The sequence below is a fragment of the Eptesicus fuscus genome, chromosome 18 (assembly GCF_027574615.1).
Source record: "Eptesicus fuscus isolate TK198812 chromosome 18, DD_ASM_mEF_20220401, whole genome shotgun sequence".
Taxonomy (NCBI): Eukaryota; Metazoa; Chordata; class Mammalia; order Chiroptera; family Vespertilionidae; genus Eptesicus; species Eptesicus fuscus.
In genome coordinates this window covers 28,611,989-28,637,870 of record NC_072490.1, presented here as the reverse complement: position 1 = coordinate 28,637,870, position 25,882 = coordinate 28,611,989, and the positions used below count along the sequence as shown (strand labels likewise).

Genomic DNA, 25,882 nt, shown 5'->3' with positions numbered 1-25,882 from the left:
GGAGGCCAGGCCCACACTCAGGACCGTTTGGAGATGATGAGGCTGCCACTCTGGCTGCAAACACCAGAAAAGTGAGTCACCTTGGGCGCTGACCTTAAAGGGAGAGACGATCAGTGATTGCTTCTCAGCAGCACCTCTAAAAACCCAAGATGCACCATCACTCCCCTCTTCACATCACCTTGCCATAGGCAATGCACATTCACACCTATTAATTACTTCATTTGGTTCTTACAAGAGCTCTAAAAAGAAGAAAGTTCAAATATTTTTGTTGAAATTTTTGATAAAAGGTTAAATGACTTGCCTCATAGTCACAGCTAATGAGGAGCAGAGGTGAGGCTGCACATGGGTTTTCTACTGATTGACAGGCCAGGGCCTTTCCTGGAGCTTTTTATCATCTCTTAGGAATATGGATGTCTGCGATGCACCCCAGTGATGAGGGGGATTGGGGCCTCAGGATGGGGATGGAGAATCTAGTTTGTTAGCTGGATCCCCAGGGGATTCTGTGACACTCCAGGCTTGGGGATCCCAGATGTATGTCATCCAGAGGATGGGACGGGCTTGCTATGGAAAGGAAGCTGTGAGGTATGGGAAGGACATTGTGGTTATAGTGCTGAGGCCTGGCTTGCAATTCTGTGTAACACTAATCTTGCCTTCAAATCACTCTCAGTCTTAGTTTTTTCACTTGGTCATGAGGCAAATTAAGCCTGGGATAGCCCCTCCCCCTGTGCGCGCGCACAGACACACACACACACACACACACACACACACACACACACACACACACGTTATGTACCCGAGGGGTTGTATTAGTTAGATTTTGTTGTGTAACAAACATCCCTCATTTGTTACACACTTAATTCTGTCTATGAGGGTTGCAGGTTGGGGTAGTTTTGCTGGGCTCTATATGAAGACTAAAGGAGATACACTCTCTGGGGCAGGAGAGATAGAAACAAACAAGGTAGACTCCAATGACCTAGGTACTGGTATATTGAAGACTTCTGTGCAGACACAATCTACATCACATCTACTCTCTCATCATTAGCCAAAGCAAGTCTCTTGGCCAACCCTTGGGGAATTACATACTCTGCCTACAGGGAACCATGGCCTGGATGGAGAAGGAGTAAATAGTTATCAACACATAATACAGTTTAGAGGAAGGGTTATCATATTGCCCACATTTACAGAACTCATGAGCTTCAACTCCAGCTGTTGAATCAGTTCCCCATAGTCTGGTTTGGTGATTATCTCCTAGTCTGTGTGTCTTCGATCCTATTCTGACCCTGTGGAGGCTGTCTCTGTCTCCATGTCTCTTGCAGATCCTTCCTCTTCTCCATCTTCTGCTCTAGAATGCTTGTGTTGTGAAGGAAAAGCTCCCAGGGACCATGCAATATAAATGCAAGCAAAGAGAGGCAGCCATAAATCTCAGGGGCCTTCCTAAATGCTTTGGCATGGCTATCACTCAGCTTGGCATGGGCAAATGCACTCATGCTTTTCTTTAAGAAGGACACCTGCAAGGTGAGAGACCACAGGCAGAAAGGGAACTAGCATGCAGGACCCCATGGAGGAACTGAGTGTAATTAAGGGGGGCAAGAGGCTTGCAAAGATTTGAGTGAGAGGAAGAAAAATATTCTCAGCATGAATTCTCCTGCCCTCCGTTTCAGGGACACAGTCCCCCAGGATGAGGAGGAGGCCCCAGGGCTGTGGTCCACAGCACATGTGGTTACTGAAGGAGGCCTGAGTTGACCCACATTCGGAGCACAGTGTTGGAGGGCTCAGTATGCTATAACCAGACTCACCCTCGTGTTGAGGTATGTATGATCCCTTCATTGGATTCCCTTATCATTGGGCATGTTGTTACTGAACAAACTTTTATCCCATACCTAGTATCACCACTCCAAGAGCACATATTCAGTGCTTCCTGTGGGTTGGGCCATCTCTGAGAATGTGGAGATGAACAAGCCCCAGGCTGTGACCTGAGGGGCTCACAATCTGCAGCATGAACCAAACCTTTCATCTCAGCAGAGGCTGTCAGAGATGCATGAACATCATCCAGGGCAGTGCAGACAAGCTCACTTCTCCGGCTGCCTTGTCTCTTTTTCCATAATGATAATAACTACTAGCATATCTGGACACTTTAGTCTCTTTATTTCAATCTTTCCCTATAAGCAACCCTTACCCTAACACACTGGGCAATGGAGCAGCATGGGAGGTAAACAGTCCTGGAATTCTAATCCTGGCTCTGTCACTTACTCGCTGTGTGATCTTACATGTGGTTCAATCAATGATAAAAGTGGGACAACAATACTTTCTTTTCGGGGGTCTTCTGAGGACTAGAGCCAAAATGTTCACATGGCCTAGAACAGTCTCTGGACAATCTCTGGATAGCATCTACTTTCAAAAAGCTGCTACTTTTGCATGCAAAAAAGACATGAATTTAGGGGGACCAGGAGTGGGATGTTATGGAATGAATGTTTGAATCTTCCCCGAATTCATATATTGGAGCCCTACCCCCAATGTGATGATATTAGGAAATGAGGCTTTGGTGGACAATTACATTTAGATGAGGCCATGAAGACTGAGTCCTAATGATGGTATTAAAGTTCTTATAGGAAGAGACCAGAAAGTTAGCTCTCTTTCTCTCCCATGTGAGGACCTAGTAAGAAGGCCAGGAAGAGGGACCCCATCAGGAACTGAAATGGCTGGCACCCAGATTGTGGGCATTTCCAGCTTCTAGAACTATTGTCCAAGCTACCCAGTCTATAGTATTTTGTTATAGCAGATGAATAGACTAAGACATGGCCTAGGGCCAGATGAGGAAGCCCATGCTATAGATTTTCCATAAGTACACTTTATCAGATTGAAGGAGTTCCCTTTGTTTTGGAATTTGCCAAGCATCTTTATCATGAACAGGAAAATGAACTGGTATATTCACACAATAGAATACTCTCAGCAATAAAAAAGCTACTAATACATACAAAGTCATATTGAGTTAGTAAGAAGACAGACCCTAGAGTACCTACTATACTAGAATGATCTCATTTTAACGTAGTTTAAGAATAGGCAAAACTAATGTATGTAATGGAAATTGAATAGTGTTTGTCTCTGGGTGGAGGGATTGACTAGAAAGAGGCCTGAAGAAATTTTCAGGAGGAATGGAAATGTTCTCTATGTTGTTATGTTTTTGGCTACATGGATGCATACATGTCACATTTTATTGATAAACACTTATTTTTGTGTATGTTTGCAATGTTATTATGATGTGCCCAGGTTTGGTTTTCTTTGTGCTTTTGATTCATAGCACTTCTTGCATCTGAAGCTTGATGTTTGTTGCCACACTTGAAAACTCAGCCATTATGCCCTCAAATACTTGCTTTTGTCCAATTTTCTTTCTCTTCTCCTTCTGAAACCACAATTACATACCTATTAAGGGGTGGAGGAGGCCAAAGGGAAACTCCTTCAGGCTAAACTGTCTTTGTGCCTTTCACCAATTCCTTCTGTGTCTTTGGGGGGTGGGGGTGGGGGCATATACCTTCAGATCTCCATCTCAGGGCTGAAGGTTCTTATTTCCAGATCAACACAAAACTACCTCTCAAAGTTTGTTTCAGTGGTAAAGACTCAAAATATAACCGTTCATTCTCTTCCCTGCCCCATGGAGAAACTGCATTTTAATAATAAGTCCTTATACTTCAAAGATGTCATGACATGGTTAGATGCAGACACACTGGCAGACATTCAGATACCTGACCCATGGAAGTGAGCCATGGGGCAGAGGAGGTTACATGCCCTGTCCCCTTGCGCAGCCACCTCACCTTTCTCCTTTGAAATCTAGTCTCATTTAGGTTAATAAAAACAGTGTTTGTACATAATTTTATATTTTAAAAAGGAGCTTCCCATATGGTTTAAATAAGTAATGTGTACAGAACATAAATATATCCCTAATTTACAAATGTGAAATATGGGGTTCAGAGTACTTCCCATGTGCTCGGGCCTTAGGAACATGATCTCATCCAGTTATCACAAGACCAGTGGGAGTGAAGCTTCCCCAGGGCCTGCTCACTTGTTGGAGGGCTGGGTTCCCTCTTGGATCTAACACACAATAAATGATTTCCCATCACACTTGAGTTCCTTAGAATCATAGAGCCGGTAAATGATTCTAACCAAGGCTACAAGTAAGGTTTTTCTAGCTCAAATATTCTTTCCCTCCTTTTTTTTTTTGTTCTCCCTACTTTCCCCAGTTTCATATTTATTAAGAAAAAAACACAACAGTATAAGAATGAAGAAAAAGGTAGAAAATATATATGTAATTCAATCACCCTAAAATCAACCATTTTAATTTTCCTAAGTCTCCTTTGAGTCTTTTATCCACATGCCTACATATTTTATGTTGCTTTGATCACACTCTGCTCTCCCCTGCCCCTGCCCCATCCTGGTTTCACCCTGGGTTCTGCATTTCTCTCCTGACATCACATCATGGGCATTTCCCCATGTCGTTGTCCTGGAACTAACCATGATCAATGGCTGTAGATTGTTCTAGAAGGAACCCCAAGCTTCCTCCGTCCCACTCCTCCCACTCCACCTCCCCCAGCCTCCCTACAGCTGGACATCGGATTTCAAGATGAGGCCTCCATGTCCTTCTGTGTGTTTAGAAGAGAATGTGATGCTGAGAGGTCTCTTTTCTTTAAAAATCTCAAATTTGAGCATCAAATTAGATCGAATACGCCTGCTGTTAAAGCAATGATTTTTTAAGGGCTGATCATCAACAGGTGAATTTATGTAAATCCCTGCTTAAAACTGCTATATTGAAGACCAGGAGGAAATAAGGTAACAACTCTCTAATGCCTTTCTTCGCCTGGACATTCAGCAGGAATGGCAATTTCATTTAAGGGAGAATTTCAGCAGAAATCAATTTTGCTAAATCAAATTCAAGGGTCACTGATTGTTGAGAAAACCATAGGTATGCTAATGCTACTATTTATAGTTTGGTTAATACCTATGCATAATCAGGGAAAATTATTTACAGAGATGATGAATTTAATATTGGGAGTGAAGCAGATTTACAGCCTGGAAAATATAATTGCTTCTTGATATCAATTAAAGGACTGTTTCCAAAATCAATAAGAATTTTAAAGAATAGCATGAGCCTGAATGAATGATAAGTAACTTGGAAGCAATTTTAAAATCTTATAGTGAACAAGTCTCTTGAGCCCCATGAAGGGCTTTATGGGCCTTTGAGGAATAAGGTACGATTTTTTAAAACTTTCATTGATTTAAAATGAAAGCGAAGCTTGCACACACCACTGAACTGCCACTTGTGTCGCTACATAAAGCTGTGTTGGACACGGAGCTCCGGGAGTGATGAATCAGAGGCAGTGAGACAGCTTGGGAGCAGGTGCCTTATAGGCTAGAGCCAGACAAAAAAACACTGCCAACCCTCGGGAGGGGAACAAGGCCTGCCCTGGGGGTGGGGGTGTGGTGGGGGGGGATGGAGGGACAGCCCTTCTGCTCCAGGATTGAGCAGTGGAAGAGAGGCAGTCCAAGAGAGACCACGGGATAAAAGGCATACAATGTCATTACTCCACAGACATCTATCAGGCATCTACTGGGTGGGGGCACCTTGATAAGCTCCGAAGAGAGAAACGAATAAGAAAGGATCTTGTTCTTGATGGGTTCGTGGACCAGAGGAAGAGGCAGCTGGACAAAGAGCAAGAAGGCAACATATCGTTTGTTCCCAATTATGGAGCACTCATTACATGATGGGCAATGCACCAGGCATTTGGCATGCACTGTATTATTCAGTTCTCACATGGAAACCCCATTATACAGATTTAAAAACACAGAGGCAAATAGAGGTTATATAACAGCTCAGCAAGGAGAGAGCAGGGGCTGGATGTACCTCTAAGAAACAATCCAGGATGGCTTGAGGGCATTCCAGGTAAGAGGACATGAGAAGCGAAGTCAGAGGTGCTTGGCTTAGTGTGATTAATTGGTGAGGAGACCAAGGTCATCTGTTTTGCAAGTACAAGAGCAGGAAGTCAAACCTCAGCATCATGCATTTGTTAAGGTTGCTAACACTGTTTCCAGTAGGGTTGGAGTCATAGAACTTTGCTATGTGGTACCCAAGTAATGGCTATAACACCAAGGAGAACCCCATAAAGATGAATGCCCAGTGCTGTGGGGCTGCCCAGGAGAAAGGGACTCACTTTGCCTGAGCGAAATGGGGAAAGGCTCAGCCAGCTGGACTTCCCCAAAGCAATGACATTTAGAAGCTAATACATGCTGACTTCTCTTCAGACTATATTGATAATGCATGGATCAAGTGTAGTAAGCCTAAACGTAGCTCTAAGGGGATAGGGCTGGAAAGGAATGGGAATTCTCACTCCTTCATCTCTATTTTTCTCACTATTCTAGTAACATCACTTTTTATTAGTTAAGTTCCTTGCAGAAAGCATTTACTGAGGGCCCAGCAGTGGGCAAGACTCTTTAGGGGATCCACAAGGAGGAGCAAGAAGCAGCAGCCATCATTTCTACTTCCAAGGGGCTCTCCATCTGAAAGGAAGACACTTCCATGCAGTGTGTACTTATCTGATGTAGACACTGGGCATTGCAACAGCTCAGCAAGGAGAGAGCAGGGGCTGGATGGACCTCTAAGCAACAATCAGGATGGCTTGAGGGCATTACAGGTAAGAGGACACGAGAAGCAAAGTCAGAGGTGCTTGGCCTAGTGTGATAAGTTGGTGAGGAGATCAATGTGGCTGGAAACAGAGGGTTCAATATAAGAGGCGGCTGTAGCTAATGTCAGCTGGTCAGAGATTCAGCCGGTGCCTGGGTAGGGCCATACTGGCTGTTAAAGTACATACTGAAATCTGCCCATGTACTGTCATTAACCTGAGACCATCTCTCCCTGCCCCCACACACAAACTCATAAGTCCCCCAAACCCAGAACTAAAGATTAATTAAGGCCCAGCACTACAGGTGACCTCCAGGGCCAGCCTGCTGTCACACTATGACCAGTGACCAATTTTGATTATCAGTGCACAGAGGACCTCCAGGGCCAGGCTGGAGAGGTTATTGTCATTTATTCTGGAGACCACAGAAACCCACTGGCAGTCTGCTGTCCTTAAAAATTCCCTTTATGGTGGAAAGGCACAGTGAGGGATCGCCTCCTGCTGCAGGGGCATTTGCCCCATCCAGACTCAGCTACATATGTTTGCTCTTTCGCACAGGCTTTCCTGCAGGCTCAGTGCTCATACTGAGCTTCTCACACCAACACAAGACAACAGAGCTGCTCAGTTGTCCTTCCTTGATTCCAGTTTCACCAATGGTTATCCTTCTCTCATCTAAGAAGGATATTGGAGGTCACTTATGATCTGCCTCTGTCTTTTGCACAAGTAGTTGATTTGTCCTGCTAATATTTTCCAACAATTTCTCTTGTTTGTTGTTTTGTCTCCCCAACCCATCTCCCTGACTGGTCCCCTACAAACCTCTTGATCAGTTAGCACATCCTCTTAGCATCTGCCACTTTGATCTTGTCTTCTAACCTTCCTCTGAGGGCAGAGAGTGCGGATCTGGTTAGTTCTAAGCTGACACATCTGTTGATGAGGTGGATGCTCTGAGGCAGGGTCAATGCACTAGAGCAGTGGTCGGCAAACTCATTAGTCAACAGAGCCAAATATCAACAGTACAACGACTGAAATTTCTTTTGAGAGCCAAATTTTTTAAACTTAAACTACATAGGTAGGTGCATTGTTATTAACTTAATTAGGGTACTCCTAAGCTGGCCTTTGCTAAAAACTCAAGGGGCCAAAGAGCCGCATGTGGCTCGCGAGCCGCGGTTTGCCGACCACTGCACTAGAGCACGGCTTGGGCCACTTGGGCAAGCTTCCTTGAGAACAAATTGGAAATTGATCCCTGATGCTTTTAAATTGAAAGAGGGAAGTGTTTCTTGTTATCTTTAAGTAAGCCTGGGTAATTTTATCAAGGAGGTTGATTATATTGGAAATTTTGATTGATTCAGAAACATCATTATTTCAATTCAAAAATATACAAAATTACACTGGTTAAAACATTCATTTTCCTGTCTTGCATTTAAACAGATTAAGATTCTTTGTTCTCTTCTCTGTAGATAGTTATTGAGCAAAATCTGGATCTTCCAGCTGCCTGACGGGCTTCGTTTTCAGACTCAGGCACACAAACAGGGCTATTTCCTTTCTGTCCAGCACATCAGGGCCAAGGAGTGGAAGAAGTCTGAGGTAGAGCTTTCTGGTAAACCCTTTGAAGAACCACCAAAAGAATGACCAGAAACCATCTCCTAGATGAATAGAGGACCCAGGAAGAAGATGACGATGGGTTTCTAGTTTGTCTTTTTATTTATCAAGTTTTCTGACTCTATCATTTTCTCTTCATGGCCTGTTACCTCCCTAGCCCAGTCCACATCACCTGAATTCTGTCTGAGCCTCTCGAAACATTTTCAGCTACTCTTCCGATATTGACTCCCGTGATTTTCCTTATATGTTAATCATGTTACCCCAGTCCACGGGTTCACAGGCTCTCCATGACAGTTTACTCATTGATACTTAGTATACTGATGGGAAATGGTCCCTATTGAAGGGAACTCAATCCAAGGAGATTGGTTCTATATGTTTAACCACTGTGGCCAACGAACAAGATGCTGCAATTATACTGTGACTGTCTTTGTATAAATGGATGACTGAAGGTTTGCCTCCACACATCACTTTGGAAAGCTAACATTGGTACCCTGGGCAGGTTCCAAGGAGACAGGGGACAGCCTGCCCAGGGAAGATTAAGGGAGGTAGGGTTGACTCCCAGTTAAGCACTCAAGCCTTGAGGTCAGGCTTCCTGCATTTGAATCCTGATTCTGTTATTGATTTTCCAAGTGAAACTGACAGTGTTTTTAGATGTTCCTTCATTTCATAGTAAGCAATCAAAAAATGGTGCCAGGGATAGAGAACCTTAAGGATAGAAATTATGGCTGAAAGTCCCCTTTGCCAAAGGTAACTGGGACCCAATCGGTTACTACCTAGACACTGGTTTTCCTGTTACTCTGGTGAAACCACTCAGATCTCTGTTTAACAAGCCTCATCAAGGTCTGTTTCAATGTGTTTGTGTCTTGGGGATGACTACACACGTGATCTTTAGCAGAGGCCTCTTGTTAGAGATGTGGTGGTGCAGGAAAAGGGCTATAGACTAGGAGCCTGGAGACAGACCTACCTCTGGAGCCCTGGGCACCCTTTCCCGCAGCTGCAGTTCTCTGAGAACCGGTTGCCTTCACCTGTTAAGCCACCACCACAATCAAAAATAACAAACTTTGCATCACTCCAGAAAGTTACCTTCTGCCTCTTGGTAATCTCTCTCTGCCCCTATAGTCATCCCCAGGCAACCACTGATTTGTTTTATGTCACTATAGAGTATCTTGCATTTTCTAGGATTTTATGTAAATGAACCATACATTATGTGCTCTTTAAAAAAATCTGGCTTCTTTCATCCTGAATAATTACTTTGAGATTCATCCATGTTATTATGTGTATTGACAATTTATTAGTTTTTATTGATGGACTAGAGGCCTGGTGCACAAAATTCGTGCATGGGTGGGGTCCCTTGGCCTGGCTGGTGATCAAGGCCTATCGGAGGGCTGGCCAGCCAGGGGGAGGGACCCCGGGAGGTTGGCCGGGGGCAGGGGCCACAGGAGGTCGGCCGGGGGTAGGGGCTGTGTGAGGTTGGTTGGCTGTGGGACCACACTGACCACCAGGGGGCAGCTTCTGCATTGAGCATCTGGCCTCTGGTGGTCAGTGCACATCATAGGGACTGGTCGACCAGTCGTTCAGTCATAATGGTTGCTTAGGCTTTTATATTCTATACTAGGGGCCCAGTGCACGAATTTGTGCACCTTGAAAGGAACGTGGGCCACAAGGCTGAGGTGGGCACAGGGGCGGGTCTCAGCCCACCCTCCACACCCCGGCCCAGCCCCTCCCGCCACGGCCCCAGGTCCTTCTCTGCTGGCAGCCCAGCTTCTGCTGCCGCCTCTCCCATGCGCTGAGGGTGCTGGCCCCGCTCGCACCCGCTAACAGTGCAGAGCAATTAGTGCCAGTGCCAGTCAGTGGGTGCGAGCGGCAGCTTTTGCCCTGATCACCCCTCAGGAGTAGGGGGAGGTGGAGAACCCCTCAGGGACAATAGGGGCCAGCAGCCACCGCTTGCCCCCACTGATGGTGCCAAGCAATTGGAACTGGCGTCAGGCACCGGTAGCAGGTGTGAGCAGTGGCTCCAGCACCGGCTGCGGGTGCAAGCAGTGCCAGTGCCAGCAGTGGGTGTGAGCAGCAGCTCTGGCGCCGGCAGCAGGTGCGAGTGGGGCTGTCGCTGGCAGCGGGTGCGAGAGGTGGCTGCCGGCCCCGATCGCCCCTCAGGAGCAGGGGGAGGTGGAGAAGCCCTGAGGGGCGATCGGAGCTGGCAGCCGCTGCTTGCATCCACTGCTAGTGCTGAGCGACCAGGGCCAACGCCAGGCGCCGACAGCCGGTGCAAGTGGCGACTCCGGTACCAGCAGTGGGTATGAGCGGTGGCTCCAGCGCTGGCAGAGGGTGTGAGCGGGGCCGGCACCAGCAGCAGGTGCAAGCACCGGGTGGGACCGTGGCACATGGGAGCAAAGAATTTTCAGTAACCACCAGAGCCTTGCCCCAATGACAGCAACTGGCACCCCACCTTGGTCTGGCACACTGCATACCTGCTCCACCATCCTGCCACGGCCAATGCCCACCATATTCCTGCGCTCTGCCATCTGCTGCCGATGACTGTCATGTTCTGCGCATGTCCCCTGGTGGTCAGCACACGTCATAGCAACTGGTTGTTCGGTTGTTCCACCATTTTGTCTATTTGCATATTAGGATTTTATATCTATCTATACTAATAAAAGGGTAATATACTAATTAGACCAGGAGTCCTTTCGGGAGACCTTCCAGACATCCTTCCAGACAAAGCCATGGTGGCGGGGCCAAGGCAGAGGCAGTTAGGGGCAATCAGGCCAGGAGGGGAGGGCAGTTGGGGTGGGGGTAGTTGGGGTGAGCAGGCTGGCAGGGGGGGCAGTTGGGGGTGAGCAGGCTGGCAAATGGGGCAGTTGAGGGCAATCAGGCTGGCAGGCGGAGTGGTTAGGGGCGATAAGGCAGGCAGGCAGGTGAGTGGTTAGGAGCCAGTGGTCCCGGATTGCGAGAGGGATGTCCGACTGCCGGTTTAGGCCCGGTCCCTGTGGGATCGAGCCTAAACCGGCAGTTGGACATCCCCCGAGGGGTCCCAGATTGGAGAGGGTGCAGGCCGGGCTGAGAGACACCCCTCCCCACCCCCACCTCCCCTCCGGGCACAAATTTCATGCACCGGGCCACTAGTAGGTAATAAAAGGCTAATATGCAAATTGACTGAACGGTGGATTGACCAGTCTCTATGACATGCACTGACCACCAGGGGGCAGACACTCAAATGCAGGAGCTGCCCCTTGGTGGTCAGTGTGCTCCCACAGGGGGAGCGGCTCATGGCTGGCAAGTGCAGTGGTGGTGGCGGGAACCTGTCCTGCCTCTGCGGCAGTGCTAAGGATGTCTGACTGATGGCTTAGGCCCACTACTCATCAGTCCGACAGCCCCCGAGGGCTCCTGGACTGCAAGGGGGTGCAGGCTGGGCTGAGGGACCCCCCCACCACCACCACTGAGTGCATGAATTTTGTGCACCAGACTTGTAGTATATAGATAGTATTCCATTGTGTGGATGTACCACATTTGTTTAACCATTTATCTGTGGATAGACATTTGGATTATTTCAAGTATTTTTGGTTATTCACAAAATAACCTTTTGCCATGTACCTATCTGGACATAATTTTTGAAAGACTTTCCTTTCCCAATTGAATTGCCTTAGCATCTTTGTTAGAAATCAATTGATCAAATGTGTGTATTATATTTCTGGACTATTTATTATGTTCCTTTAATGTATATGTCTATCTTTTCACTAATATCAAACTGTCTTGATTACTAAAGCTTGATTACTAAAATCCGTTAAGTTCTCCAATATTGTTCTTTTAAAAAATTGCTTTGGCTATTTTGCATTTCCATATACATTTTAGGATTTATATTAATTTATATAGAATTATCATATAAATTTTAGCTTGTCAATTTCTACAAAAATGCCTATTGGTGTTCTGATTAAGACTGCTTTAACTATGGAGAAAATTGCTATATAATAATATTGAATCTTCCATGCACAGAATAAAACAATATATTTTTTCATTTATTCAGGTCTTTTAATTTCTCTTAGCTGTGTTTTGTAGTTTAAGTATAGAGGTCTTGGACCTTTTTGTTAGACTTATTCCTACCTATCACATATTTTTGGTGCTACTCTAAATGGATTTTTTAAAATTTCATTTTCCACTTGGTTGCTGTAGGTATATAAGAATAAAATTACTTTTTGCATATTAACCTTATAACCTACAACCTTGCTAAATTTTTGAATTATTTTTAGTAATCATTTTTGTGGCTTCCCTGCTATTTTCACATGAACAATCATATCATATGCAAATAGGGAGAGTTATTTCTCTCTCTTTTCAGTCTGTATTGATTTTATTTACTTGCCTTAATACAATAGCTAGGACCTGCAGAAAAATGTGAATGGATAATGGTGAACTTGGGCATTCTTGTATTGTTCCTGGATCTTAGGAGGTAAAGCAGTCAGTCTCTCACCATTAAGTATTATTTTAGTGTTTTTTCTTTGTTTTTCTTTGTTTTTAGATATACAGGGTGTCCCCCCCAAATGTATACACACTTTGAGTGATTATGCAGTCAGTGTTTATTAATATACATTTTCAAAATGTAAAAGAATCTACAGAAATTAACAATTTTTTTTTTTTTTTTTTGTCAATGCCTGTTTTCAAACTGATGCCTTTTCTGGTTCAGGCACTGCTGATAACATGAAGCAATGGAATCGCAATCATCAGGAATCATTTCTTGCAGTGTTTGTGCTCCCTCAATTTGTTGACTACTGCTGGTTTTGTACTATAAACTATCTTTTCTGTATCCCCATAAACTAAAATCTAGTGGCACTATAGGATAAATTTTTGTTGTTCAAAGCTTAATCTGGCTTCACCCATCATTTCAAATAAGTTAAACCTGAAAAGGAGTGAAAATTAAGTGAGTTATTAGCTGTTGAAGTGTTATACATTTTGGGGGAGACTATAGATGCCCAGCTTGAAAAAGGCCTCTTCTATTCCTAGTTTGATATGAACTTTAAAAAAATCATGAATGTTTAATTTTAGCGATTATTTTTTTGCATCTAATGAAATAATCATTAATTTTGTTAACTAGTAAATTGTGTTGAATGATTTGCATGTGTTAAGCCAATATTTGCATTCTTGGGATAAGCCCTACTTGGTTATGATGTATTGTTCTTTTTAATGTATTGTTGGATTCAACTTGCTAATATTTTGTTAAGCAATTTTGCATCTGTATTCATGGGAGACGTTGGTCTGCAATTTTCTTTTCTTTTTATGTCCAGCTTCTAGAGTCTGCCTACATTCTTTGGCTCATAGCTCCTTCCACTTTCAAAGTCTGCAGTGGCCAGTTAAGTCTTTCTCAGAGTAGGTCGCTCTGATACTGATCTTTTTGTCTCTCTTTTTCACATTTAAGAATCCTTGTGGTTACTTTAGGCCCACGTGGCTAATTCAGGGTGTTCTATCTACCTGACAGTCAGGTGGTTGGAAACATTAATTCTATCTGCTACCTCAATTCCCTTTTCCTATAACATATTCACAAATTCCAGGGATTAGAATGTAGATATCTTTAAAAAGCCATTATTCTGCTTACCATGCCACCTCAGCCTGGAGTTTTCATTGTTGGATGGATTTAAATATATTTTCAATTTCTTTGATAGATATAGCATTATTCAGTTTTGTTTTTTTGCTGCTTCATTTGTCAATTTTGGTAAGTTGTATTCTTCAAAAAAAATAAATAAATAAAAACAACAACAACCTTCATTTTACCTAAATTGTCAGATTTGTCGACAATATTTTTCATATATGTAAGACCTGTGGTTCTAAACCCTTTGCATTGCCAAATTGGTGATATGTGTACTTTCTCTTTCTTGCTTGACCTATTTAGTTTGTTGAACTTATAATAGAATTAGCTTTTTTTGCTGTTAATTTTCTGCCTACATTTTATTTATTTCATTAATTTCTGCTTTAGCCTTTATTCCCTTCCTTCTACTTTTTATTTACTTTGCTCTTCTTCTTCTGTTTTTCCTAGTTTCTTATGTTGAAACTCTGGGTAACTGATTTCAAGTCTTTCTAAGTACAGCTTTACTTACATGTGGCAAATTTTGATGTGTTGTATTTCTGTTGTTGTTTTTTTAAATGTCATTTTATTTGTTGGACAAGGATAATATGGATCTCCTGTCTCCTTAAGATACTTCTTAAAAACTGAAATCTGAAACAGAGGTATGGCTGCACCCCAAAGTGATTTTGGAATGGGACCATTCCCTTGAACTTAAAAAACACACCACCAGCCCTAGACCAGAGGCCTTAGTTCAGTGGCTATTATTTCCTTGCCCCCAATATGTTTTTCTTTGAGAGAAATCATCCTATAATTGCTTTTAGTATGCTCCAAGCCCAAGTTGGCTGTAAATCACATCTTGAATAATGTTACCTCCCTTCTAACTAGGGAAAATTATGATAATCAACTTTACTAGTTTCCCTTCAATTCATTTATCTCCAGCACAGCTGGAACTAACTTGGTTTTCCCTGGTCCCTGTTTGGACTGCTGCACTGTGCTAAATGGGATTACATGGACTCCTAGAGTATGTATGTTTGGGGAGAGAATGATGCACAGCAGAGTCCATAAAGGGCAGAACTTCCTAAGTAGATAACTTATAAAGCAGAGGAAAACGTATGGAGCCAGATGTCTGCATCTCTGTTTTATCACAGGTCTTCATAGTAAGGACACATAAAAGTAAGTCCTTTCTTTTCAGTCTGTCTTGTCAAGAGCATGGGCTGCCTGGCTTTTGGAGCAGACTGTGGATATGAAAGTCCCTTATGGGATATAATGTGCTGGGTGACTATTGTCTGGCATAGCTCTCTGCTTTAACCTTCCACTTCTTGACTCTTATTTCTACAGTAGACCTTGTTTTATTCTTACCTGTAGGGCTGGCTTCATGAATATGTGACCTGCATAGTTGCACAGGACTCCACACTTAGAATGGCCTGTACTCAGTTTAATGCTCTGCTGTCACTGTCTTGAAATCTTCTCCTCATCCCCAATTTTTATTGATTGATTTGAAAGAGAGAGAGGGAGGAAGAGAGAAAGAGAGACTAATTTGTTGTTCCGCTTATTTATGCATTCATTGGTTGCTTCTTATATGTGCCCTGATTAGATATTGAACCCATAACCTTGGCATATTGGGACAACGCTCTATTAACTGAGCTCTCCAGCTAGGGCCTGTCTTGAAATTCTTAATCATTTTTAGCAAGAGGCTAAAATTGTCTTTTGCATAGGGCCCCACAAATTCTGTAGCTAATCCTGTGTACCTGGAAAGCCCCTTGAAGATAAGGTAGTGACTTGGCAAGGAAAAGGGCATAGCTTTCTCCAGGGGGAAAAGCTCCTAAGTGGTCACTAACACAGCCGAATGCAATTGGGGAAGACAGGTCTTGCTTCCATGCCTCACTGAAGCAACTTCCAACAGCTCTTCCCCAGCTGCATACATCTTTGTAAGGGGAGTTTTTGAAAAACTAAATCATATTTTCCGGAATATTCCTCACCATACACCTGCCCCAATGATTCCCCCAGTATTCATTCTCAGCCAGCAACTCAAGAATCAGCAGCATCCATATGGTGCATCCTCTATAAATGAAAGCTCTTTTAATTAGTAATGGGACACCTCAAATTATTTCAGCAGATGCTTCCATTTCATGCAAACAGGCATATGTCTTTGCAATTGGGCAATATTGTTCTAATTATATCATAGCCTGCAGCCCAACTGGGCATATCTCTTAGACAGATTCTCTGAGGGAAAGTACGTGGGTTGGGGGAGATCTATTTTATTCACTCTCCCTCCCCCCGCCACACACACACACACACACACACACACACACACACACACACTGATATCTCCTTTCAGCATTTAATGTTCACGAACTGCTTTGGTTTTGTTTTGTTGTTTACTACTTTGTTTTGCATGTGCTTTCTACAGTAAGTTAAGGAGGAATGGTGAGGACGTAATTATTTGGCACTAGAATGGATGAGAAGAGGAGGCGCTAGAATTTTCCTTTTTAAAACAACTTCCTTAAAAAGAATGGGTCTGCTTCTTCAAGGCTGTGCAGCAGACTGTGTGATGCAGAGATTCCTTTCACTCTCCCCGATATCCTGGGATTCTGGGGCAGAGATGACAGGGCATTTGCTATAATTAAAGCTTCTCTAGGAGAGGTGGGAGAGTGTGGTCTCAGAACAGACTGGATTTGTATCTGGAGGCGTCAGCATAGTTCTGCGTATTTCTTGGTATATAGTGCAAGAGGGACCTGTAGGCTTGTCATCCTTGAGAACGTGTGTGTTCTGGGTCCATGAGATGCTGGTTGTGGCTGTTCACTAAAGATTTCCAGCTCACCCTTCACCTTTTGAGCATATAGGAGGACCATGCTTCTGTCCTTCTTTGATAGATTCTATATGGGGCTATACACATATTTCCTTCCACATGGGGCTGTGGGATTTAATTTGACCAATGAAATATGAGTGAGAATGAACTGCGTTCCTTCCAAGTGGAAGACTTCAAGAGCAGGACTTCCTTCTCACTGCTGTGGTGACCTTGGAAGCATGTCAAGAAGAAACCTCTGTCACCTTCTTGAGTGTCGAATCACAGCAGAACGCTCCTTTGGGCTTAAGACACTTTCATTGTGTTACACCACTGATATTTTGCAATTGTTTGTTGGTGCAGCAAAACCTGGCCTATCCTGACTCATACAATGGTGACTAGAGCTAGCTCAGGTTTACTCTCTGGGTAGTTTCCACAGGGCCACTCTGAGATGGGGGAAAAAGGGGTTCCCGGGTGAGCAATCTGGGGATTTACTGAAACAAGCAAGAGAAGAACCACTTGACACCAGTCTTATGAATACTTACCTTCCATTCTGATACACAGGAACAGCCAGCTATGAGGCTCTCAGGCTATTTTAGGCAAGAAAGAGCAGTTAGAATCTGGAGGAGGAGGCACAGGTGGAATGGCTCATGCCAAGTTGAGGAACAGGGTGAGTGAAACTGCCCCTGAAGCTACTTGAGAAGAACCTAAAGTCTCCAGGCGGACCTGACAGCCTTTTTCTCCCTGCTGACAAAAAGAAGGTCCTATCCTTTGTACTTTGGTCTTGCATCCAGGCCAGGCTGTGTTGAGTCGTTGCAAAGAACATCTAGAAGATGCCCCCAGACGCCCCCATCTGATAGGATGTCCTGAGGATGGCCTAGCTTGTTTCTCCTCCCTCTTGGTTGTGTGGGTCCAGGTTTACTTGGTGCCTAGTCTACCAATCTGGTAGACTCACTTGTTTTCTTGATCATCCTCTGATGATCCCCAGGGTTTAAGGCAAGCTCAAGGTTAAACTTTCCCACTGCTGCTTCGGGAACCATCATTAATGAAGCCTCCACTAATAGAAAACGTGATCTGGGTCTCAAGCAACCAATTGAACAAGAGAGTGCTTTGAGCATCTCTCCATCTGTAAGATGGGGAGCCTTGAGAGCATTTATATATTCCCTAAGTGCCTCAAAAATGTTTTTAACCAAAGCAAGATATAATCAAAAATGAGAAAAAAATAAAAAAGAAAGCTCCTTATTTCAAACTTTTCCCACCCAACACTTCAATCTGCTTTTTAACTAACATAGTAAAAGTAATGGGGTTAAATTTAGATAAAAGCAAGGAGACACGTGAACTTTTAAGTGGCACATAATGTTATTTAAAATGGTTTCTCTGAGTAAATACTCTAGGCTGAGTCTTACCTAGTTAGGGAGCTTCTAGTTCTGCCCACCAACAGTGGGCTGCTGAGAGAATGGGTCTTCAGCAATGTAGGCACAACCCAACACATCAGAGCTGTATCCTCTCCGCATTGACTTAGGGGCACTGACAAATTGTTGTAAAAAGGGGCCTATAGCCTCCTCTAGTCCTGCTCAGAGGCAGGAGGCTGGATGAAATGACCTCTCAAGGGAATCTTCCAGCCTAAATGAATAATGCAGCATTAGGATAAAAAACAGGAAACTATAGGAATTTAAATTTCCATGCATTTCCTGTCTCAGGTGGCACTCAAAGAAGATAAATTGGGGCAACAGCCAAGTTATTAAAAATATTTGGCATATGTGCATTATAGACACACATAAATGCTAGTGATTTCAGGACATCATCGCCAGTGAGTTTATTTTGCATTTGGTCTCTGCCATTAAGAAGCTCACTGTGATGGGGAGACAGACAAATATATTTCAAAACTGCTTAGGGCTGGGTTCGAGACGTGCACAGCTGCCGTGAGAGTGCTGTTGGGGCGGGGGTTCTGACTCTGAATGAATGGGCCTCAATCTGGATTTGATAGAATGAAATGACAAGGCTGTGAGAGAGCAGCATCCCTGGTCTTGCAAAAGCTTACCCCTGGCAGGTGGGACCCTGGAAGGGAAGTAGCAGGAGGGGAAACTGGAGAGGCCCAGGGGCCAGGTACAAGGCTGAATCTGCCAGTGAGGGAGTGGAGATTTTATTCTGAAACAGTGGGACCTGGGGCAAGATCTACCACCTCACATTCTCTGAGAGCAGTTCTTGGTTGTGCCATCTGAGTTGCTCAGTCCTTTAAAACAGGGGAGAGGCATAGTCAGATGAGAAAAATCTCTCTCCAGCTTCAGATGGAGAATGGCTGGAGGATAGCGACACTGAAGGAGGTAACCCTAGAGGAAGCTCCTGTACTGGACCAGATGAGAGATGGCCAGGCCCGAGAGGGCAGAGAAGCAGGAACAGAATCTGGGATCCAGGGTGAAAGGTGAGCACATCCTGTCTTTGCCCTTTCTCGGGGAAGAAGCAACCCTGGATATGCTCCTCCCCTAACAAATGCATCTGCCCTCAGCCCACTCACTCTCTGAGCAGTGGCTTACCTCAGCTGAGAAGCAGCTCCCAGCTGCCAGCCCCTGTGGCTGTCCCCACAGTCCCACAATAGAGTCCCCAGCAATGGCTGCAGTGCTGCTCTTAAGCTCCAGGATTTACCTCTGTGTCACAGCTGCCACTCTGTCATCTGGAGGGTCAACCTGCCCACCTCCAATTTGCCCAGAGGAAGCAGCAAAAGATGCAGCTGAACGAATGAGTGTGGAAGTCAGGAAACTGGGACATGCCACGACTCTTTCTGTCCCTGGGCCTTGCTTTTCATTTCAGGGAAATGAGGAGCTCAGCCTAATGCTCCCACCAAGTTCTCTTGGTACAGTGATTCTCAAACTAGAGCATGCATCAGAATCTTCTTGGGCTTAAAACACAGATGGCTGGGCTTCACCCCTGAGTTTCTGATTCAGCAGGTGGGGCAGGGCCTGAGATTTTGCATTTCTAACAAGTTCCAGATGCTGCTGCCAGTTGGGGACCAAACTTTGAGAACCATGTCTACCACCTCATATTCTCTGAGAACAGTTCTTGGTCGTGCCATCTGAGTTGCTCAGATCTTTAAAACAGAAAACTGAGGAGCTGTCCTGTTTCAGATAGCAAATGCAGGATCCAGGTTGACTGTCACATGTGGGTCCTAAGAAGTCATCTCCTGGCTTCTGGGCCTTGGAACACTCTGTGGGCATGGCTGGGAGAGGCTGGGAAAGACTGGGAAATCGAGGTGGAGTCAGGGCAGATGTGTGGCCTAAGGTCTCCTGGACCGGCCCCCAGAGCTGCATGTGCCTTTGCATGCTCCTCCATTCCCTAGTCCATCTCCTCTCTGCTGCTGCTCTGTGGGAAAATCAATGCCTGCAAGGTATTAGAAGAGCCATCGAATCGCCCTTACCTGCCACCAGGTGACACCTGATATTGATTTAATGTATGAAAGTGATTCACAGGTTTGCTGAAGCCTGGAGAAGATCAAATGTTATGAGCCTCATGATCCTACTTTCCTTCTCTGCTCTCAGCAAACACTAGAGGAGGTAACTGGGAAATAATAGACCGAAGAAGCTTTTTTTGGTGTGCTCACAGGGAGAACAAAATACAGGAGAATAATTTCATTGGGAGAGAGGGGATTTTAGTATCATTCGTTTTTATTTAGGGCAATTTTCTCTTTAAGTGCAACATCCTCCAGACCGGACCATTATAGAAAAACAATTTTAACACAACCAGTAAATCAAAGGAAAAATTACCGTGGAGGGAAGCTTTTTACAGATGTTCCAATGGTTATGTACCTGGCAGGTAGCGTAGATCTGGGGAAAGACCAGAGTCTGTGCTGAGGCTGCCCAGCCCCTTGGAGGACACACACACTCTCTCTCTTTTTAAAAGGGGAAGTACTGGTAATAAGAAAAATATTTACTAGCTTGTGACTTCAGGCAATTTCAACCTCAACTTATTTGGTAGGGTCATTGTACAAACTGAAATAATGGAAAGTGGCCAGTGCCTGACAGCAAGTGTTAGGTGTTGCTCTCGTTATTTTTAAGGCATTAGAAGCAGAGGTGGAAATGGCAGCTGCAGCAGGAGGGCAGTTTCCATTGATTGAATGCTATAGCACCACAGTGATATGTGGTCTTCATACTGTTTGTCTTCTTGGACACACGGGAAGACCACAGGCCCCAGCTGCCTTTGCAGTTGGCTTAGAACCACGGGACAAAGTTGTAACCAGTGGGATGCAGGTGGAAGTGGTGTTAGAAGCTGGTTTCCAGCTCACACTTACAAACATCCCATTTAATAAAGAGGGAATATGCAAATTGACCATCACAACATAACAAAATGGCTGCACCCACAGCGGGAGGCAGGGATTCCGTAACACAAGATGGCTGCACCCACAGCAGAGGCAGGGATCCTGTAACACAAGATGGCTGCACCCACAGCAGAGGCCGAGTTCCCGTAATGAGCCTTAATGAGCAATCAGCATGGACCTCAGGCTGCATGGCATGGGCTGGGGCAGGGGGCCTGAGGCTGTGCCCCACGCCTGGCGCTGGGCCATGGGACCTGAGGCTGCACCCCCACACCTGGCGGGGCTTGACAAGGGTGGGGCCAGCTGGGTCTGGATCTCGCCCAATGGGGATGGGGCTGGCTGGGTCTGGATCTCGTGCCATTTTGAGGCACCGCAGGTGGGCGGGGACTTGACTCTGGGTCCCGTGGCATGCCCCAGACTCTGACAGAAGGAAGATTTTCATATACATTTTACTAATTTTCTGTCATCTCTAACACTTCTATTATAGAGAAAGGGCAAATAGCAATATTAAAATATTTCCTCTAATCTCCTTTTAATGTGCACAAATTTCGTGCACTGGGCCACTAGTTTTATATAAAATCCTCCAAACCTTTCTTTCCTCACTTCATTGTCCTTGTGTTTTGGCTATAAGATGGTGGAAGACTACCAGAACTGTGATGCAATATATGAGTCATACATAAACCTTTCCATCTACTGTTAGATTGGGGACTGAGAAATGCCAGGTGTGGGTAGCTTTCCTGTGTTGGGGTGGGGAAATGAAAAATGCCCTGTCTCTGTGTTTTGCTCAAGTCTTGAAGTCCCAAACCACTCCACCTTTCTCTTACCTACCTTCCAGAGATCTTTGGTTGTCTCTTGCTCCATTTATAGGATTTATAGCTGTGCCTATCAGGGAGGAGGAGGAAAAACCAACGCACACCATCTTGTTGGGACTAGAAGTGACTATACCATTTTTCTTTGCTAATTCCCTCATTTTCATTGACTTTGGTCTCTCCTACCAGCATTCCTATTAAATGCATTTTAGACTCCGTTTCCTTCCTTCACTTTAAAAAATCTTTACTCGTGTTTCCCATCTCTGTCTTTTTACTATGGAAGATTTCTTTGTCTTCCCATTCACTGTCTTCATCTTTATATCTGTTCTATTTTGTTCTGCCCTGCCATTTAATTTTGTTTCAATTTTCAGGTTTTAAAAGTTCAATAGTGTTTTCCCCTCTATTACATCTTTTTAATATTTTCTCAAGTGACTCTAAGAGTTCAAGTAAGAAGTACAATTTTTTAAATTGCTTTCTCTTCCTTGTTTTCTTTCCTTGATTTCTTTGATTTGCCGTGGTTGTTGTTTTGGTTCATTTTGCCTTCCTGTTTCATGCTGTTGGTTTTCCTTAAAGGTCTGGTGATCCCTAGCTGAGTTTTCACATTGCTAAATGAAAGACAAGCCTGCTTGGTACAGATGGCACATGAGAGACCCTTCGCCACTGTGTGCAAGGCCTTGCGAGGAGGGCTGACGTAGCCTGGGTAGACAAGCTGGTTCATGATCCCCACCACTGCCTAAATCCATTGGCCTTGACTCTTGTCACAGCACTTAACTGTATTTTGCTCTTAAGTGAAGCTGCCTCCATTTCTGTTTGTTAGTCTGCTGAGGAGGTTTGGAGATGCCTGGTTTTCCTCTCCATTTTCTTGAACATCCACACAGTGGGCTTCAGGACCCAGTGGGTACAGATGCTATAGCCGCTTCTTTGTAACTCAGGAAGCTACAGGGCCAGCTGGCCCAGAGGGTAGCACCCCAGTGGATGCTAGTGGAGGTGCTTTGCCTGAGGGTCATGGAAATTGGTCCATCGGGTGGGCAAAGAAAATCTTCGAACTTTTACTGACATGAATTTTATCTAAAATATGAAAGACAGTAAGACTTACTAATTTTAATATATGGGTTGTCATTCCCAAGGTAAGAATAGTTCTATAATCCACTTGTTTGCTTGTTTGATTATCTTGTGATGAATTGTAGTTTATATCATCTTGGTTAAGGAGATTTATGGATAATATATTCCATTAAAAAAAAACCAACTAATCCTTGCCAATGGTTAAGTGATTAAAATTCTGGCATAGAAAATGTGAAGCAAAGATAATTTGAAAATGCCAACGCTAGTAAACAACTGGAGAATAGCAAAGCTGATACTTCTAACTTTCCTTCACCACAGTACATGATGAAAATAATGATGATTTCATGTGATATATTGAGAATTTGGCCTCTAAAGTTCAAAACTGTCATGAAGACTATTGGGAAGATGAATTCTCACTTATGATCATTAGTGCTTAAACTCACCTAAGTATAAATTGTGTTGAGATATTTGCTAATGAGTATAGTATCTGTATATAATTTATAGAAAAATGAATTTACATAAATTGTGGATGTGTGCTTGATTTAAAAAAAAAATAATAAGAGTCTGTGACTAAAAACAATCTGGAAATCACTGCTATAGATAGTCCTCCAGCTAATTATCCTAATTATCACTCCACAGCCAGATTCCAGCTGGGAGGCCCTCTGGGGCTTCCTGGGAAGCACCACCCTTACTGCTGCCAGAGCCTTCTCCCTTGTGGTTTTGAGTTGCAACAATCCAGTCACATCCGTATTCTATTGCCCATAAATTTTTTATCATTTCTGTCCCATCGATGACACTCTTCCTTATATTTAAGTGCTACCAAGGCTTTATTTATTTATTTGTTTGATTTGTCAGATGTCACTGACACCTCTGTGGGATGCTGCAGGGTGAGGGTGAGGGTGTAATGTGTATGCATGGGCCACCAGCCTAAATCTACCTGGTAAAGCCAAAAGGTTGCTATTGAACTTAAAGAACAAGAAATTCCCGACTGAATGTCTCCTCTGTAAACAATATTTTATTTGTATTTTCTGCTTGTCTTTATTAGAACAAAAGTCAAAAGAAACAAAAGCAGCCTGACTCAGGAATCCGGGGACAGAGCATGCAAGCTTAGGATTTGTAATGCAGTAGAGAACTTCCAGGGCTCCCAGGTGGCTTTTGCACGTTGTCCAAGAGAAGGTGAGACTTACTGGGGAAAGAGTGGGTTGTTGTTATCTTTGGGTGGTGTTATTTAAAGGAAAAATAGGAAGGACTATTTCTTTCCACCTAAAAATATCTCTCTATCCATGTGGGGCTAACATCAGAATTAGAACTAAGCATCCTCTACCCCGACTGCAATAAGTCACCTCCTGGTGCCCTTCTCTGCTTAGGTCCATGGAGGCTCCTGTGTCTGCTTTTAATGTGGAAGGCCGTTTCTTTACAATGAGGATAGCCTATTGCTCAACATGATGATGCATAAACGCCCTTCTAAATATGTCAGGTAGCGCATTCGACATGAAAATGAATTTAAATTAATTGGGTTTGAATTCCTTTTTTGGAGAATTTCACGAGGCCCTTTGAAATAACAGAAGTGTCACACACGCGGGCTGAGAAGCAGACATCAGGTACAAAGGGTATGCTAGAGGAAGATACAGTTGTCAAAAAGGTATTTTTCTCCCTGCAGTGACAGGTGGCTCTGACAGCTCTGGTTTGTCAGCAGGCAGACACATGAGGATGAGGGGATCAGAAATGAAAGATGCCAGTGAACGTAATTCCTTCCATGCCTGTGAAGTGATCACGGCATTGCTGTATCATAACATGGTACTGAAAACAGGATCAAAATGACATCTCTCGACCTGCAGGAGAAATTTCTACCTGATAGTGCCCTCTCTCCAGCCCTGTCTATTTTTACTGGTGTCCCCTGATGGTCAGTGGGAAGGGGCGGGACTAAAAAGATGAGCTGTTTATGTCCATGAATTCCTGGAGGCTGGCACCTGCTTCAGACAGTGTGGATTCTAGGCTTGTGTCCAGGAGAGAATGGTCCCAAGGAGGCTGGGTGCAGGAAGCACCTGTTGAGGGTGAGGGAGTTTGTAGTGCCTAGGGCCCAGCACCAGAGGGAGAACTACCTTTCCAATTAGGAGGCACAGACACTAGCCCTTTCCATCTTCTGAGGGTTGCAGATCTTGGGAAAGGTGTTCACTTTCTTAGGAAAGAAGGTCTTAGAGCAAGCATGTCAAACTCGTGGCCTGTGGGTCGCATGCCTTGTTTATTTGGCCCATGTTAGCCGTTGAGTTTGACATGCTTGTCTTAGAGAAATGCTCTCTCCTCCAGCCTTCTGGAAATAGCTGATGGCTGCTGTGGTTACTTTCCCAAGTGAACAGCTAAGGTTTATAGCTGAGAACATGGTAGCCACAAAGTCCTGAATAAGTTTACTTAGACATTGGAACACTTCTCCCACCAACCAGCTATAATGATGGAAAAGCAACTTCTTGCTGGGTCTAAGTTGAGATGGCCATGGCCAAGAGCCTGAGAGGGGCTTTTGGGGTACTAAGCTCAGAATGTGGGGGGTGCACAGGAACTAAGGGCTGTTGTGGAGAAAGATGGGCTCCTGGATGGGTCTCAAATACCTGCTGCCTTATGTGATCTAATGTGGATCTGCTTCCCAAGCTTTCTCTAAACATTTGGGAAAACAGTTGTATTTAAATCAATAGTCTGTACCAATTCTTGTGACAGTGAATTTCTTAAGCTCGCAATCTACAGTGGGTAGAAGTTCTTTTTATACCTTCAGATTTAAGGCCTGCCATCTTAGTCTACTGCTTTGGAGTTTGGAGGAAAAAGTTTATATTCATCCTAGCACTGCATATTTTGGGAAACCCTGGCTAGTCTGCATGCTTGTTTCCCATTGGTAACTTTGGCTCCCAGCCCTAGGTATCAACCAAGCCATTATTTTATCTATTTGAAAAAAAGGGATCTTCTCCAAAACCCTACTAAAACGATATTAAAAAGGTATAAACCTTCAAGGACAAAAAAGACTGTGAAAAGAGTAGCAATAACATTTTTGAAAGCTGGATTGCAGGCGTACAAGTCACATTTGACGTAGTATAAAGAAAGCTAAACCTCAAGGCCACTGTG

The 25,882-nt window shown here is 44.2% G+C and overlaps 1 long non-coding RNA gene across 1 annotated transcript; it reads left to right on the top strand.

The window, feature by feature from the left end:
• The first annotated feature begins 1,718 nt into the window (after positions 1 to 1,718).
• LOC129152168 (uncharacterized) lies at positions 1,719 to 24,259 on the top strand. Its single transcript, XR_008558906.1, has 3 exons — positions 1,719 to 1,808; positions 23,820 to 23,950; positions 24,142 to 24,259. It is a non-coding gene; the product is annotated as an uncharacterized LOC129152168 (long non-coding RNA).
• Positions 24,260 to 25,882: the final 1,623 nt, after the last annotated feature.